This window comes from Bactrocera latifrons, unplaced genomic scaffold (genome assembly GCF_001853355.1).
Source record: "Bactrocera latifrons isolate USDA-ARS-PBARC rearing strain unplaced genomic scaffold, ASM185335v1 scaffold_436, whole genome shotgun sequence".
Classification (NCBI taxonomy): domain Eukaryota; kingdom Metazoa; phylum Arthropoda; class Insecta; order Diptera; family Tephritidae; genus Bactrocera; species Bactrocera latifrons.
The window spans coordinates 106,913-126,567 of record NW_017537086.1 but is presented as its reverse complement, the minus strand read 5'-3'; the positions used below and the strand labels follow the sequence as shown (position 1 = coordinate 126,567).

The window sequence follows — 19,655 nt, the reverse complement described above, 5'->3', positions numbered from 1 at the left end:
GGAAAGTAACACACACCATCTTTCGCATGCTTAAGTGCTAGATATAATAGACTTGTCATCTACCTAAATATGAGAAACTGGTAATAGTGTTAGAAAAAAATGTGTCCTAAAATAGAGTTAACAACTCTTGATAAAAGTAAATCGTGCCAAAATCTTACCAAATAATATATAAGCCAAATGTAACAAATCATTTTAAAAGCTATTCACGAATATTCCATTTGGAAAGATTTCGAAAAAAGTATGTAAAATTAAAACAAAAAGCAAATGTGTTCCAAAAAAATTATTTTAAATTGCAAGCTAAGAGCAAGAAAAAGTTGTCCACTTCCATAGCCAATATTTTGTCATACATAAAGGGTTTTTTTTTAGATATGGGGTTTTCAAAAAGAAACAAAAACCATATAATTTAAGGTTATGTTCAAAAGATTAGCATTATTATAAGGATAAGGATTTATTGTTATGTTTTAACCATGAGTTAGGGTAAGTGACCACCGCGGCTGAATCGCATAAATTTCAGGCGAGAGGCCAAATTTTTGACAGACACATGTCCCCCATAACACCAATAACACGCCAATTATTTTCTTTCAAAGAATCATCAATTGTCTTGCAACAAACTCTCGAAAGATTCCTTCAATAAATTGGCTGTTTCGTTAACTGTATGGCATATAACTCCATCTTGCTGAAAACAAAGCTTGGCCAGGCCAACGTCGTATATTTCAAATACGAAACAGTCAATAATCATGACTTTATGGCGTTGAAACATGATCCACGGATTCCCTCTGCCTGTGGATAGCTTCAAACCGGGACCTATTGAGAATGTAACGGCGTCGAACAATGATTTATAGATTTAAATATCCAAATATGATAATAACCAAGAGTAAGCTTCATTAGTGAACATAATTTTCTTCTGAAATAGCGGCATTGGTGGTTATCTCTATTTGGCCCCATTCACCACCAAGCGTGTAAGACGGGAGAAAGTTCCGCAAAATCTTGTATAAAGTTGATGCTTACAGCTCCTATCGCTATGCATGATGGCAACTGGAATCATTAGGGTCTTCTTCGATATTCTACTCCACAACAACAGTAACAGCTTCGGTGTGCCATGTACGGTGTGTCTGGTGCATTATCCGCTAAAGTAAAATTGGTGAAAAACCGATTCATGATTAACATCGCACGAACCAAATCAAAACTTTCTCAATAAACCTGCATGATTTTGAAACCTTGTTGAGGAGTACTAAAGGGTAAGCCATATCGATGGAACCTTTTTAAAGAAAAACACAGAAACTTCAAATTTAATGGAAAATATTTATGTCATTCGAAAGAACATTTATGGCATTTATTTTTTGAAGATTATCCTTTTCAAATGTTGGCCGCGGCTACGTCTCAAATGGTTCATCCTGTGAATCCAACTTTCGATGACTCATTCGAGTATTTCGACTGATAACTGAGGAATGACTCGGGTGATATTTGCTCCAAGGCCTGAATCGAAGCTATTAAAAAAAATACGAAGTATTTAACTTTTAACCAACCTTGTCTTTCAGAATCTTTAAAACTAAGCAGCGGAAATATTTTCTTTCTAAACAGTACAAAGGAAAGAATTTCAGCTATACTTTTTTTGCTCCAAAATTGCTTTGTTCTGCTTAGCAAAATATTTCGTTATCTAAAAAATAACCATTTTGTTTTGCACTTTTTTTTAATTCCATTGTTCCATCGTTTTGAAAACATCATCAAATATTCTGAAACGAATTTCATTGACTAACAGAGACTTTTACAGTGCAATATTTAAAGTGATTCAATTTAAATTTACCAAAATCAGTGTGAGCAGTGTTCGCTTTCGGCCATTTTGTACCAAAAATGTTTATTGGAAATGAATTTACAACAGCCGACAGCGAATTTCGTTAAATTGATTAGCGTATAATGTAATTCAATATTCGATAAAGCACACAATGAAGGCATGCACTTAGCTGTACAAGCCTAAAGGTTGTGTGCTTTGTTGTGGTGTCAGATTACCTGCAGGAAAAAAGTTTGAAATTTGGAAAATTAGAAGTTTACATGTAACGTTGTGTTATGCATACATATGTATGTTGGTAGTAGAAATTATTAGAAAAGTTCAGGCAATAAAATCATAGCAGCCACTTTGACTTAAATACGAGACTCGCATGAAATGGGTCATTAGTTCTCAAAGTAATCAATGTAATACCTACTGGTGATACAAGAGGAAGAATAAACCCTTTCTGCGTTGAAAAAAATAGGATTCTTCTACTAAGGTTAGCAGTTTTTAAACAAAAATAGGTCTAGCTCTGTGGTGGACCTTGCCAAATTAGCGGAGGTGGTTTGCTAATTCAGTGAAGGCACCACATTTTTGAAGAAGATTTTCTCATATCAAAAAGACGAGTAATTGCTTCAGTACTACAATTTATTTCTTTCTTAACAAAATCACTCAAACGTTTATGAAAACTCGTTATTAAAACGGACCGATCGAATATTAATATTTGTGTGAAAGGGTAATTTTCAAACCACCCATATATTGGTCGAGGGCACTCACGTCCAAGCCATATGCATACGTCAATCCATGTGTAAACGCAAAGGCGAATGTATGTTTACAGTTATTAGCCTTGAGTGCAAAATTACCTAGAAGTTTCCACTCTTCCTCCTCCAATAACTCTGTACAGATTCAATTGAGATGTTACAAATGAAATATTCTCTGCTTGAATGCTACTAAAAGCTTCGGGAGAAGCACCTCAGGGCACATTAAAGTGCGGTAAACAAGCAATGTTGGAATGCCCTCAGAATGCTATATGCTTCTCGAAAGCTTTAAGAGCTCACTATAAAAATGTAATAACAACAGTTAGCTGGAGCATGAGTGGGTATTTTATCATAGGAATAACATGGACTAAAGTGCAATGTAAATAGTCTTTATTTATGAGCCATAACAGCTCTATGATGTAAATTAACGAAATTAAGTTCGGTCTTAAGAGTGCGGTGAAAACACCAACAAAGATGTGCAGCAATTAATGCAAACATACGAACATTTATATTAATTTACGCCGGTGTAGATAAAAGAATGCATAAATATATTTTTTAGGTGTTCTTTTATATGCTTCTTTTTTATCTGTTGATATGTTTTATGGTTATAAAAACTTAAAACCAACTGCGTATAATTTTATAACAGTAGTTAGGTGGGCGACTCCGCTAAAATATGCCTAGATGTAGGCAACGAAAAAAAGGACCTATATTTCGAGAGTTGTAGGATGATTGTAGGGTCAAATGAAGGACTAGAAGTGAATTTTTATATCGAATTACCAATTTTTTAGTAAATCTTAATTGCCACTTTTTCTCAGCCATATTATTTTTAAAATTTCGTGCCACGTTCTTGAATCGATTTTTCTTGCAAAGTATATAGCAAAGACTAAACAAGTAAGAGTGCCCCCAAATGTCAACGCTTTCTGACAAACAACCTTCTAATATCCTCTTACATAACTTGCAGTACAAGTTTCAGTTGTAGGCTCATCAACAAAATCGGAACCCAGTAGTCCCTGCGAGCTATTCTTTAATTTCATTGACTTTACAAAATTCATATCGACAAATTTTCAAGTTTAAGTCGGGTTAGTTCATAAATCGTTCATTTGAGCATTGCCAATGAATTTAGTGCACCAATTCAGGCATTTCTAATGTTTTTATTGTAGCTACGCATATCCGTATTCATGTGCCAACACCATTTTCAGTTTCCGCAATTAAAATGGAAAATTATTACGCAAGTAAAGCCAGTTTTCAGCAAAAAACAACATACGTTCGACTAACATTCTCATAATGTACGTCTATATATATAATGTATATACCCAGTAGGAAAACTTCGCTGAAGATTTAAAAGTCAACAAAATCAGAAGATTTTCTTTCGTTGTCTAATGTTAAAAATATATGATACAATAATAATAATAACAGTTTTTCATAAACTTCACCTTTTTGAGTGATTGGGAATTTCAGTATATTTTAATATTTCATTTTTTAATTTAATATTTTAATTTTCCACCTACGAATTAAAATTTATTTGTCTACTCTTAGCATTCTCGCAGCATCCAGTAAAAGCCTTCTACACTATTTTCACCTAATATGAGGTGTCTAAAATTGTCATTCCTAGCTGTAAAATGTTTAAATATTTGAGGATTACCTTATAATTCCAGTTAGTAGGACGTATTTACACTCTGTGTGCAATTGGCCTTTCCTCCGACGGGAAGTTATGGGGTGATCCTTTTCGAGGTTCCCTATTTTTTTTAAATAAAAAATACATAAACTGAAAATTTAGTGGGAATTGCTCTTAATCATTCGAAAGCACATTCTTTCATGCTCCATCCATTGAGTCCAATTTTCGATGACTCGTTCGAGCTTTTCGACTAGAAACAGGTGAATGAGACGCGTCAGGTTTCGCTCTAAAGCCTGAAGCGATATTGTCCGCATAGACTTTAGGCTTTACATACCCTGCTCACCGAAATGTTCCTTCAATAAATCCATTGATTGATGCGATGTGTCGTGAGTGTCGCCATCATGTTGAAACCACATGTCATCGAGATCACGATCATGTCGGTTATCATGGCGCGATAAAGGGCGTCCTCACCGACATCATTCTTTAATAAATATAAACCAATGATTAAACAGACACAACCCACAACAAACCGTTGTTTTTACTGAATGAAATGAAAGCTATTGAATTTCTTCGGGTTGCTCTTCATCCCAAATGCGCTAATTTTGCTTGTTTACACACCCATTGAGTCAGAAATACGCGGAGTACAACTTGGGTTGAAAACATCGGATCTTCTTGGAACTTTTCAAGATCGAATAGAGCGAATCGATGTCACTTGGGAAGGTCGAACGGCTTCAGTTCTTGTACAATCTGTATTTTGTACGCATTCAATTTAAGATCTCGACGTAAAAGTACTACTGTCCCGACGTTCTAAGTTCGTCCTTACGTTAGTCCGAGTTGCTTCAAATTGCGCCGAATCGACTCTATACGGTCTTACTGTATACTCCCTATTTTCTTCACTGCGTTCTGGACGCGGTCTATTCCATCGAATTTCCAATAACAAATGTTGGGTCGTTTTCGGACAGGCGATGGTGTTGAGATTAGTACACTCAGTAGCCGATGAATTAAAGTGTTTTTTTTTTTCTGGAAGAGTTTCTAAGCGAAAAACTTCGCTGATTTTATGCAGTGTATTTTTAACTCTCTATCGACCAAGTTTATGAAGGGCTTTAACTAAACTCCACAGTTTATTGTTGGCAGAAATATTATTTTGAACTTCCAAAAGGAAATCTCGGAAACCCTATATAGTATATATAGCCATCAACGTGACGAGCTTAGTCGATTTAGCCATGACCAACTGTCTGTACCCGAACTAGATCCTCAGTTTTTGAGATATCTACTCGAAACTTCGACGATGTATTGAATTTGGCATGGATTACTATTTGAGGCATCTTTACAAATTTCGCTTGCTTGTTTCCCGCTTACAGCTATAACAGCTCAAGTCCTTCTAAGAAAAACTTTTTTATTTAACAATGCATCTTAACCCAATGTGGCAAAGATTATTACCTTATGCATTCCGAAAAAATTTTCAGTTCGGACTATTATAATATATGGCTGCGATACAAACTGGCCGGTCAAAATAAGATAAATATCACAAGAGCTTCTTTTAGGACCATGTGTTTCATGGTGACTTGCCCTTAGTGCCCGCCAAGACTGTTTGTAATTACTTTGTTGAAAGTTCCTACAGGACATGCATATGCTTCAGTGACCAAATGGTACGCCGGAGCGGCAAAAAACAGCGACAGAGAGTAAGCGTCAGCATGTGTTTGCAGAAAAATATAGAAGAGAATGCATAAAGCTATTCATACGTACAAATACATGTGCAAATACTACAACCACGCCACAACCGTCATGGCGTCATTAAGCGTGTCAAGGATGTCCCAAACTGACTGGCACGGCAAACACGGCTGACTGCCGCCGACTGCGCAGCCAAACATTTTCATACTTTTTGCATTTTCAATCTTTTTCTTGCATTTCTTATTGGCAAATGTTTGCCATGTGCCATGGCCACTGAAAGCCGCAGTGGAATACACGTATTTTACTTACAAACATATGCATACATACATACAAACAATCATTGCATATATTATGGGCACACGCTTATATTTGTGGCTGCCGCGTAGCTTTGGGCGACACGTGAAGCAGCAGTAGCAGCAACAACAACAAAATTGTGTAGCTAAAGTCACGTTCTATTCAGATTGGTTAGAAGTGTAAAGCGTAAAAGATAGAAGCGACGCCACAACTATTAAAAACAAAAGGCAAAACCGCTATGCGCAGACAAAATCTGATAAAATAGAATACACCTCAGAGGATTTCTGTGTGTATTTAGAAAACTAAGTTCAAGAAAAATATGAAATATTTGCAGAATTTAATGTGATGACGTGAGTATGACTTATTAGCTAGTGAGTTTTATTGCCAAACGCTCTTGTTATCTCTCCAACACTTTCTTGACGATTTTCAAACACCATAGCCTCAGTTAAAGAAGTCGAACAAGAGTTTTGTACCACTCGTAGGCTTGTGTTTTTGATAAACCTCGTAAGAGCATTAGCGTTTTCCAATAATCTTAAAGATTCCACGGACGAAATTTGGTTAGAAATACAAAATTCGAGACAAATTCTCTGTTGGCCGGTATGGCGGTTAGTATGCTGGTGCAAGCCTTTTGAATGGCCTTTACGTCTGCATAACGCTTTCCTGTCATGGGCAAATGCATTTTCGGAAAAGGAAGAAGTCGCACGGTGCCATATCAGGGAGGTGGTTAATAGTTAAAGTGTGATTTTTGGTCAAATAATCGGTCACAAGCGTCGATCGATGAGATGGCGCATTATCGTGCAACAAACGCCTCAAAATTCCAAGGTAGAATTCCGCATTAATGTTTTGGCGGAGTGAAGTAAATTCTTTGTGGACAATACCCTTGGAATTATAAAAGCAAACCAGCATTGTCTTCAATTTTAAGTTCTCCATGCGCGATGTTTTGGGTTTCGGCTTGTCCGTTGCTTTCCATTTAGCACCCTCGAGATTCGTTTCGGTTTCATATTAGAAACACCATGTTAATACTCACAATATTGTAAGGAAGTTTTTGTCCTTTTTGACCTCATTAATGATGTCCTTCGAATGTTGGATTCTGAGCAATTTTCGGTCGTCAGTCAATTTGTGCGGAACAAACTGTGCACACACCTTTGGTAAGGACAAATGTTCAGTCAAAATGCGATAAATCGATGTTTTGGAGATGTTCAATTCCATTTCCATGAATTTCAATGATAATTTTGGCTGATTTGTCACAGATTTTGATTAGCCCACATGTTGATCGTCATTTATGTTCTCACGACCACTTTGAAAACGTTGAAACCACTCGTGTACGGCACCACTACGGGATAGGCAATCATCGTCATACTCTTGTTTCATCAAGTGAAACGTTTCGGTAAAAGTTGTATCAATTTGAAAACAAAATTTAATGTTGGCTCTTTGTTTGAAGCTCAATTTCACACCGATGACTCAAACATGCTGACACTTAAAACGCAATAACTTCAATTCCAATTGATGAAATGCTATGAAATTCTCACCGGGCAATCAATGAAGGTGGCAGATTCTAACGCACCAGTCCCCACCAGGGGACGCTAGATTTAAAAGGTCCTGTTTACTTTGGAATGCACCTTGTATATATATATATTCTTAATGACGGTTATATTTTTGACCGAGCTTCTCACCTAGTATTGTTATGAGCTACGATAGTATTCGCGACTCTGTCACTGCTTTTGTTTTTCGATTTACTCCTACTTAAATTATATCAAAATTCAATAATCCGATTTTAAATAATTCTCTGAGTTTCAAAAAAAAAGTAAAATTATACAAAAAGGAGATTTTAGACAAAAATTTATTATAAATTCTTGTAAATAATCAAATATAACTGGAAGTGTATGTTTTTATTCAACCAGGAAACATTTAAGGTATGTGTCTTTGCTAACACTAATTGGTAAATGAGCCGAGTTGTAGGCAATACTTTATATATTTCTATTTATATAATGAAACTTCTTCCCGAGTGTAGAAAAGTGTTCAGTATTTGGAAATACTTATAGCAAGTAGTAAATGAGTATTTGTAATAATATGTTAAGGTGGCTTAAGTTAATTTCAGATAATGGAAGCAGCTCGAATTATTTTGGCAAAATTAATCGAAACGCATTATGGTATTTTATACTAGAAAAGCACTCCAGTTTGATACTTTTAATTACGAACAACAAGAAAACTCACAACTTTAACTTAGAATCAAAATACCTACCCTCCCAGTCTCTTTCAGTTATTTTAACCAACTCGATAAATATGTTTGCCATATTTTTTCTTTTATACACATAACCTTATAATTAATTCATGGGTGTTGTGCCGTCTTAAGTCTTTAATACTTTTTTTTCTAATTGCTTGTTATTTTGTGCTTTGGCACTGTGTCGCTGTGCACGCGCCAGGCGGGTCGATTTATGAACTTCTTCACTAATATGCAGACGAGAAATTGTTGTGCAAATAACGAAAGAAAAAATAATAACAATATAAGAAATAAAAAAAGTCACTCACGCACACATCTAATCAAAATTCCCAGACGTCGTTTGAATTTGTCCTTTGGGTTGTCGTACACAAGACCGCAGCGCACGCACGCGTGTCACTGTAGTTATTTAAAGCGCAATTTTCCTAAACAACACACTTATATATTATTTAGACGTTGAGACGTCAAGATGTTTGCATATTTCGGGTTACAGCGACACAACAAAATTCAACAAATTCTTGTATGGCCTTATTTTGTATACAAATACTAACTTACATATGCATTAGAGTGAGTCAATAACGATTCTAAATTCCTGTATTTGAAGCTGTTTATATATATTTTGTGTACATTATTTTCATCTATGCTTTTTGTTAAAAATTACATTTTTGAGTGAAAACACACCAAAACTAGGAATTTTTGAATTGAAAGAAATCCCACTGGAAGTCTTATGTTCTGCAAGAATTTGCGATGCAAAAAACTATATCCTAAATGGTTCGAAATTTTGATACTTTTACCGAAAATATATTTCGAAGTTATTTATACAGCATACTTTGAATACTGCCTGACACCTCCTAAAATGAAGCTAGAAATCCGACCATGCAGAGATAGATTTTCAACCCATGCCCATTCGACAGGTTAGCATTTGGCTCATCGTAATATATACGGAGACATATATATTTCGCTTTATGTTAAATGGGAAACATTTCGAATTCACGGAAATAATTAATAAATATACTTTGCGGAATTTCAAGATACTCTTATATTTACTATTGCTACAGTAAACAACTCTCGCTTTATTGATCTTTATGGGCGTAGACACCGCTAACGTGATAATAGCGCGTCGTTCTTCCTTTTCGCTGTTTGGCACCAGTTGAAGATTCAAAGTCTTTCTCCAACATGGAATGGAGGTATTCCTCCACCTCCGGCGGCGGGTACTGTTGAATACTCTCAGAGCTGGAGTGTTTTCTTTCATTCGGATGACATGACCTAGTCAGCGTAGCTGTTGTGTCCTAATTGTCAGAATCTTTCTTTCGGAAACTTGTAACGTACACTCATTAGATGATGTCATCGTCCATGCCTCTAGATTATTTAGTAGAACGGGGATGATGATTGACTTATAGAGTTTGGTCTTTGTTCGGCTAGAGGATTTTACTTCTCGATTGCCTGCTCAGTCCGAAGTAATATCTGTCGGCAAAAGCTATTTTGCGTTGGTTTGGCTGACGTTGTTGTTTATCCTAATGCTGGTTCCAAGATAGACGAAATTATCTTCGGCTTCGAAGTTATGACTGTCAACAGTGACGTGTGAGCTAACTCGCAAGTACGATAACTGTGTGTTTGATGACAGGAGATATTTCGCCTTGCCCTTGTTCAATACTAGTCCCTTATTAAGTCTGGAGGAAGCAGAACTAACTAAAGGTATCAGTATCATCGGCGTACGCCAGCAGTTGTACACTCTTTTAGAAAATTGTTCCTCAAATCTGCAGTTCGAATTATTTTCTCCAAGAGTAGATTTAAGAAGAAGAATCCGTCTTGTCTGAAACCTTGTTTGGTATCAAACGGTTCGGAGACGCCTCTCCTGTTCCTGACGGAGTATTTAGTATTGCGGGGATGCCAAAATAAAACATCGCGGCATTAAAGCAACTCCTTTTGATGCTGTCAAAAGCAACTGAAACCTACGAAGAGGTGGTTTGTGTCGATTCTCTTTTCACGGATCTTTTCCAAGATTTGGTGCGTGGTGAATATCTGGTCAGTTATTAATTTTGCAGGCATAAAGTCACTATAATTGGCGCACGTTGTGGAGTGGCCCTTTTGTGAATTAGGAAGAGCATACTTAAATTCCAATTGTCGGGTTTTCGTCTGACTATATTTTACAGAAATGCTGATACATGCCCCTTATCAGTTCTTCGCCGCCGTTTTTGAATAGCTCGGCCGGACTTCGAACTTCTTCATGGTCGAGCAATCGTCATCGAATGTGGAATACGGTTCACCATATCTTGGTGTTATGCTTTCACTACCATTCAGCAGGCTGGGGAGATGTTCCCTCCATAATTTTAGTATGCTCTGGGCATCAGTCACTAGATGCTACGTTCTTGCAGCCTTTTGTTAGTCGCCGCGTCTTTTCCTTTTTAAGCATTACCCCTGTCGGCCAGCTTGTCAAGCTCTTCAAGCATTTCGGCCTCTCTCTTTTTATTTAAATATCTGCAAAATCGTCTCGCTTCCCTCTCCAACTCTCGGTATCTATTCCATATCGCACATGTTGTGGTCGATTGTAAAGTTGCGAGGTAGTCTGTTTTCTCTCCACTGCGACAACGCCTCTTCATCGTACCAGATGTTCTTTTGCATTTTCCGTAACCAACGGTTTCGTTTGCAGCTGTATCTAAGGAGCTTGAAATGCCGGCCCATAGTTCCCTTATACCGAGTTGCTTTTGAGTGCTCTCAGAGAGCAAGTCGTATAGAAAAACGTTCGTTTATCTGTTGTTATTGCTGCTTCTCGACGTCAAACCTTGCTTATGTTTGTTGACGCATTTCGTACCGGAGATGGCTAGGTAGTTTAATTAATTTTTCTATACTGGATTCTGATACTACAGATTCTGGCGTTAAAGTCGCCAAGCACTATTTAACATCGTGGCGCAGCAGCTATATGTGGCTGTAGTAAATACCACAAGGACGTTTTTTTTTTTGAGGCTGAAAAATCCTTTTGCCATTCATCGCACTTCTTGGAAAGCGGTGATGTCAGCCTTTACTCTAACGAGAACATCAACCAACTAGGGATCGGCATGTTCCGGGACCGGATATTACAGGTGCATGCCTTTAAATCGTTATCCTTAATGGGTTTGCCTTGGTTGGCGATACGGAACTCAATACTACTTATTTTATTAAATTTCTTTTACAAAACATATTACTATCAATATCTCACACTACACAACACACACTGCACACTGGATAAGAGCTCTCGATATTTTTCTTCATTGGATAAAAATAAAAAATTCAGGCACTTGATAGATAAGACACCTACAGAGTTCATTTTTGCCAAATAAGTGTCAATATCGTTTACATACAATCACGACAGTTGCCATGAAAAAATCCGCGTAATAAATTTTTACAATCGTTTGCATTTCGCAAAATGCGCATAAACAATGCTGAATCACGCGCGGCTATTTTTGTACATTCCGCGCGGAATGACACTCAACACTCAGCAGAAGAGCAACCAATCCCTGCAAAGCAATTGAATTGAAGCATAACTCATACGTCGCGTAGCACCACACTCAAAATGCGTGACATAGGCATACAGTAGCGCACACTCGCATACATACTGCGTGGTGTGTGTGGAGGCGCTTATATAAATATGCTTGTGTGTGTGTTTTTCTATTTTTAACTGCTTGCTAGTAACACTATCTAACTGTTACAGCCCTTATGCCCATCAATCAGCTCAAATTACGATAATATCAATTTACCACGCTCTGCTCGCAACTCATTTGTGACGGTATTAACGCGACACGTTTGAAAGCTTTCGCAGTGTGCATGGTGGTAAGGTAGTGTTTGGTTCAATTACTTAAAGATAGACTTAGTTGCTGAGTCCTGCAGGCCTCAAGCATCTCCTCACGCAAGGAAGCCGATTTTCGCCTTATTTCTTTATGCCATATTCCTTCTCATTGTATACGCGCTTTGTTGTTGGCGCAGTTCTCTTTTGTACTGCGCGCTTTACGCCTTCTGCTTCTTGCATTTACTTTATTCTCTTAGGAGTACCGTTTCTATTCATTCTTATTATTATTTCAATGAATTTTGTAACTCGGTGGCGAGGTCATTGCGCTCGCATAACAGTGGCATAGTTAGAATAGAGAAAAACTTAAAAATTGTAAAATAATACAGGAATTGTTGCTTTAACATTTTTTTCCTTAACTTTAGTTAGTGGATCTAAATCTAAACCAAAATGAAAAAAGTAGTCAATTTCATGGTCAACAATTTAACTTTCAGCTAAGAGGCATAAGCACAATTGTCAACCACTTTTTGTCACAATTTTCGACCAATATTTTCCGCAATTGCGACCGTTCGTCAGCAATAACGCCCTTCCAAGGTTCAATCACCTCAGTCTCATCTGTGTAGATAAGCGATTCAACATAACCCCGCTGCACACCATTCCATTATTTTTTGAATTAAGCACCCCTATATTATTTTTCACCCTTTTTATCGCATGCAACTTTGTATAACTATATTTAAATGTGTCAGCATAAAAACCGCTTTGTTCGGTTTTTGATCCCAAGAGTTGACCCTTGGGCATGTTTAATCTAGTTTGACGCTGCATTGCGCTAATAGTCATTTATTACTCGAGTATACATCTCAAGCACAGACAGTTAATGGCACGCATTATGGAAATATACGAGATATTAAAAGGTAATCAAATGCAGTGATTTTGACAACTTCCGTTAAAGTACTTTTATTTTGTGTTAATTTTTCTTGTCAAGATAGAAGATTATGTTCAGAAGTCAGGAGAGTTTTATATCAAGGCAAACTCACTCACGAAGGAGATATTTTTATACTTAATTGTGACAAAAAATCAACCGGGAATTATAATTAAATTCTACGGGTAAATTATATTTAAAAACAAGAAAAAACGTTAACTTCGGCTGCACCGGTGCATTTCTTTTAGTAATTAAGTGTCCAGTTTGCATGGAAGCTATATGCTATATTAATCCGATCTGAACAATATTTCGGAGATTATATTATTACCTTAAGCAATAATCCATGTAAAATTTCGCGAAGTTACCACGTCAAATGTGAAAGCTTTCCACACAATCCTTTCATTCCGATCGTTCGGTTTGTATAGCAGCTATATGCTATAGTAAGCCGATCTGAACAATTTCTTCGGAGATTACATTGTTGCCTTAGAAAATAATATATACCAAATTTCGCGAAGATACTACGTCAAATGTGAAAGCTTTCCATACAACAACTTGATTCCGAACATTTAGTTTGTATGGCAGCTATATGTTATAGTGATCCGATAACGGCAGTTCCGACAAATGAGCAGCTTCTTGAAGAGAAACTGACGGTTACAAAATTTCAAAACGATATCTTAAAAACTGAGGGACTATTTCGTATATGTTCAGACAGACGGACGGAGGGATACACAGACGCACATGGCTAATTCGACTCAGCTGCCACTTTCAGCAGCTACTTAAGCCAGTACACCTCAGTAGTGCGTTGCGATTTTTACAATGGGTAAAAATATCGAACAAAGAATTGTCTCAAATTTATAATTCTAATCAAATTTCGTGTGCGAAATCAATGCGAATGTTGGAAAGGTCTTACGATTATTCAGTTTTATCATAAACGAAAGCCTACGAGTGGTACAAAGCCTTCAAAGACGGTCGAGAGATCATTGAAGATGACTCGTTCTGGACAATCTTCGAGCTCTTTAACTAAAGCAAATATTAAAATATGTTAATTGTTAAGCAAGTGTAAGAGAGATCGCAAAAGGGCTCGTCATTTCTCGCGAATCCATTCGCATAGTTTTGCTAGATATTTTGGATATGAAATGCGTTATTGCTCGACTCTTCCCAATTAAGCAAATTTTTTCAAAAAGAGTAGTATCTTGCGACTGTTAATCCCACATTCATGGAAAGCATTATAATGGTGAGACTGTAGGTGTTTGAGTTTTACATGCAAACAAGTCAACAATCATCGGAAACGCGAGAAAAAACGAGCTGACCACGCCAAAGCCTTTGTTTTTATCGATATTCGTGGTTTGGTGCATCATGAATTTGCTAAGGAGCTGCAGACGATCAATATGGAGTTCTATTTGGCCGTATTGAGGCGTTTGAGTGGAAAGATCTGTCGAAAACGGCCAGAGTTGCAGAAAAACAATTTATAGATTTTACACTATGATATTGCACCATCCCAGCGAGCTACAACTCTGCGAATTTAAAGCCAAAATCGCAATGAATACCAACGATCAACCACAATATTAATCAGGTTTAGCTCCGTGTAATTATTTTTTGTTCTCCAAATTGAAATTGCCGCTCCGTGGAACCCGTATTCAATCGATCGAAGTGATAAAACAAAATTCGCTGAAGGACCTGAAAAAGAGCTTATGAATAGTATTTCGAGAACTGTTTTGTTTACAATTTCCGGATACTTATTGCCACAATGTGTTATATTTTGTTGGAATGAAAACTTGAAGCCATCTACGCAAAAGCACTACATAGAAAAACAAATGAAGTTGAATTCATTTCAACTAAAATAGCTTCTGATATTTTATGTTATGTTCCATCATAGAATGGTAACAAAATAAAACCTTATATTTTACAAAGAAATAAATTAGGGATGTTGAGTAGCTTTCAAAATTATCTAAGATCTAGTGATGATCGACATCTAAGTGCAAATTTGCTATTTCCAAGAAGAGCAAAAATAGGGTTGACAACCATTAGCTAAGATCTGCGTAGAGTGATCAGAGTAGAAACAATGGACGGCTAAAGACTTTTTCTCAACTTCTGTAGGTCCCATTAACCGGATGGGAATAAAGCATTTATTGGAGCATACCGATGGCGTTTACAAAACTATTTGAGAATTGTGTTATGTCAGAAATCCTTTCAAAGCACACCAAAATTAACAGCAATTWAATGCTTTTATGGAATTTTAATACATCACATCCTCTCTGAAAATCTTAATGTTTTATTTTTTGTATACCTAAGCCCACATACTAAAAATTAAATCATATAGAGCAAAGATGTTCGAAAATCTTTATATAAGTTATATAGGGGTTATGTGAAGTTTTCTAATGTATACAAAAAGAAGATATGAGTCAAACATAGTCTTTCAATATATAGGTATATGGGGGCTAAGGAAAGTGTTGACCAGGTTCAATCTATTTGCGACAGAAAGATACACTACAATCAGGAGAGTAATGCCACGTACTAAATTTTGTCGAAATCAGTTAGTCGAGTTTCCGAGATATGCGATTTCAGCAAAAAGTGAGCGGTATTATATCCGTCGTCATATTTTCGCACCGGATTCCAAAAAGCCTTCTTATATCATCATAGAGGTAAAAATTTAATGTCTTTAGCCTATTTAATTACACCGTTATAGGGGGGGATGAGCGGGAATATCTTCCGAGTCATCTATTTTCACAATATCGGTAGGAGYTCTTATAATATTTGCGCTAAACGAATTTGCTGCTGGCTTTAGTGGTTTAAGAGATTTGTACATTAAACTTATTAGAGRATGGGGCCACGCTCACTTTTTAAATTTTTTTCCCGCAGGTGCCCTTTGCTACTTGGATCCACTGTGCTAAATTAGAGTTTTATATCTTAATTTACTGCTTAGTTATGCCACTTTATAGGTTTTCGGTTAATTGCGTTTTGGGCAGTGGTCCTATTACGCTCATCTACGAACTTGAAAGGAACCCACAGTTTCATCAAGATATCTTAGTTTTTACTTAAGTTAAAGCTTGCACGGTTTTCTCGTCATCCTGATGATTTATACATATATATATCCCTCTATCTATCTCGACTAGTTTTAGATGTTACGTACAACCATTAGGTGAACAAAACTATAATACTCTGGTTGCAAGAGTATAAAAAAATGTATTTTGCTAAGGTGGTAGGACTGTCCTTAATTACTATGCCAAATATGTGCGCGATCTGTCGACCAGCTTGTTTGCGGCAGCTGCTTAAGTCGATACACCTCAATAGTGAGTTGAGATTTTTACAATAGATAAACACCTCGCCAAAGCCACTCAAAAATCAAGGTGATGCTCATTGTTTTTTTTTTCATATTCGTGGTTTGGTGAATCATTAATGTGTTCCGAAGACATAGGCGATGCGTGATTTTTTTTTGTTCCCCACTGAAATTTCCTCTCCGTGGAACCCGTTGTCAGTCGTTCGAAGAGAAAAAATTCTCTGAAGGAGCTTAAGACCATCCCACAAAGTACTTATGCTAAGCGTGCAAATAAAACTAAGTCTCCTCTAAGCAGTGTTAGTTAAGAGATACATGTAGGCGCATAAAATATTTATTAGAGAAATATTTCCTTAGCGTATCTTAAGCTATACCCTTGACTAAAGGATTCAAATTTTATAGAAAAAACAGTAAGACAAGTAGCTTTGGAGAATGAAAGTTAGATTTATAGAAAACTTGAAATGTTTAAACAAAAACGTTTCAGAAAATTAAGTTGGTGGTCCATTTCAGCTAATTTCTCTCTCTCTCTTTCTAAGCTCTCATTGTCAGAGTTAGTTGCAGTCAATTAGCTCTCCTTGAATCAAAGATCAACAACTTCTGGTGCAGGCACGTCAAGAGCAATTTCTCATTTAACGCAAACGCTTTCGTCCTTCAAGTAAATGTCAAACAAGGCTGTCCATTATGTGATATGAATAGTTCACTACCACAAACTGACAATGCCATTTCATATATATTGATATACATACAATATATATACTTACATATACACAATATTTGAATATTTGACTGTGTATTTACATATGTATCTCCAAATGTCTAATATTTCTGACTTCCACAACTAAAACCTGATAACGGTACACACGAACAAAATCAAGCATATCAAATTTCATTCAAATGCGTTGAATAAAGTTTGTATGTATGTATTTATGTACAAAGTACGTATGTGCAGGTCTGCGCAAATTTCATGGTCAACTCAGTGAGCGAAAACTCCTTTCATGCTGATAACGAGCAGTCAAGTAACGACGTCATAAGCTACTTTATGTACTATATACAATGCATGTGCACCTAACATTTACACAACAACAAGTATGAAGTGTCAATATGACTTGCCAATGTAAACAAAGCGTGACAACCCTGTGAGTACCTCTATGTACCTCCGTGATAAGCATGTGAGGGTGTCTGTTAGTGAAGCTTTGCACGTGTGTGATACATGCTACCATGCATTATTCAGCACAAGAGGCAAGGGCTCAATGCACTTCAATATACATCGATATTTAATAAAATTGCCTGTTTATTATTCAAGTGCATGCATAATTATATTTTCGACCTGCATCGCTTTATTCTTCACTTGTTTATTTAAATACATTTAAACGAGATCGTAAAATAAGTTATGTAAATAGTGTTTTTCTAACTAAATGAGAAAATAAATTTAATAAAAGCATGCTGCTGCTTGAAGGCAAATGGTTGTTTGTTTTCGTAACTGCAGAAAAAGGAAATTATAAATTGAAAGCAGAAAAGTTCAAAGGAAGAACTTAGCAAATTTTTCTATTGAAAATTATTGTAGCTTTTAAATTTTTTAATTAAATTAGTATTATATTTCATCATTGAATCAAAGTTACTTCTAAAGTGTTGAACAGCTGGATAATTTTATAGCTAAGACCAAGGCAACTTTCATCGCGCTGTAATTAGAGTAGCAAGTCGTTAACTATTAGATCAAGCTAGTGTAATTAAAATTGGTTGCTTCCAGCAAGGGAACAAAGTTGATATATTAGAAGAAAGGCGGGAGTTGTAGGTGTGAAAGAAAAACTACTGAATATTAGGTAAATTGAAAAACAGTTGGCCTGACACATAGATGGCGTTAACATAAAAAAAAACCAAATTTTAATTAGCCCTAACCTTTAAAAGGCGCGCGTATAAATTTGACAGCTAACGAATCATTAGTTTGTGAATTATATCACGTTGAGTGAAGCCACTTTTGTTATTGTGGAAAAAATGAATAAAACGTAGTTTCGCCTGTTGATAAAATATTGCTCTTCAAAGGGAAAAAATACAGTTGAAACAAAAATTACGCTCGATGACAAGTTTTCGGATACTGGAGCAGGAAAATCAAGCATCAAGAATTGGTATGCTAAGTTTAGACCTGGCGAAATTAGCACCAAAGGCGGGGAACCCACTGGACGTGCAAAAAAATGTTTTTACCGACGAAAACATCAAAAAAGTCCACAAAATAATTTCGGAAGAGCGTAAAGTGAAGTTATTCGAAAGAGTAGACACTCTAAAGATATTAATTGACGCATTCATCATATCATTCACGAAGATGTGGGTATGAGAAAGCTCTGTGCAAAGGGGGACCGCGCTAGCTCACTTATGACCAAAAACAACGGCCAGTTGATGAATCCGAGCAGTGTTTAGATAAACACGAGGATTTGTGTTGATTTGTGACAACGGGTGAAACATGTCTCCATCATTTCACTCCGAAGTCCAATTGACAGTCATCTGAGTAGACTGCACACGATGAACTCGCTTCAAAGCATGGAAAAACGCAACCATCGGCTGGTAAGATAATAGAATAGACACGTCTTATATCCAAAAAATTCAATTATATGTTCTTTGTCGATCCATAAGCGATGTTGATAGAGGATATCATCTCTCTGATTCGAACAATGCGTATTTGATTTATATCATTTTACACTATTTCTTTAACTTTTTCGATGTTATCGACATTAATTTTCATGGAAGACTCGAATGAGGAAAGTTTTCGATGACTTAACGGACCCCAACCACACCTACTTCTCATATAACACAATTTAAAATTCCATTGGATTCTTTCACTTTCCAGTATACAAATCACGAAATAATTAATATAACGGGAAACAATTTCGCACTAATAATTCCTTTAAAGTTTGCCACCTTATGACCAAAAATTTTCCAAATCGAACCAAAACTGTTCAAGCCGAGGTTCCGAATATCTGGTCCTCAGTATCTATAGTTGACTTTTGGCCGAAAAATTTATGAGATATACTATTGAAATTCAAAAAGAATATTTTCCTGACAATAGTAATTCTGGTATCAAAAATGTTTTTAATCGGATTAATAATACTTCTCTGAGTCTTCATACACCTATTATAAAGATTTCCGAACCTTGTACTGCATCGGGAAATCTTTGAGTAATCTCAATGAAAACTACAGAACATGTTTTACTCATTATACTGTTACTTTGTTGCTAAAATAGATACAATTGGGTAAAATCTTGACCTAGCCCCCATATAACTAATATCAGTATTTTCGAACATCCGGCTGACTTTGCGCCATATGATTGGTGATTGTAGCTGAGCTACCTTAATAAAACCCAGGGGACATTTTTTAGTATATGGCATGATT

The 19,655-nt window shown here is 36.4% G+C and overlaps 1 protein-coding gene across 1 annotated transcript in view; it reads left to right on the top strand.

Annotated features, from left to right (window-relative positions):
• LOC108972889 overlaps positions 1–19,655 on the top strand; it is a 46,602-nt gene that overhangs the window by 11,362 nt on the left and 15,585 nt on the right. The gene's annotated exons all lie outside the window — the stretch shown is intronic.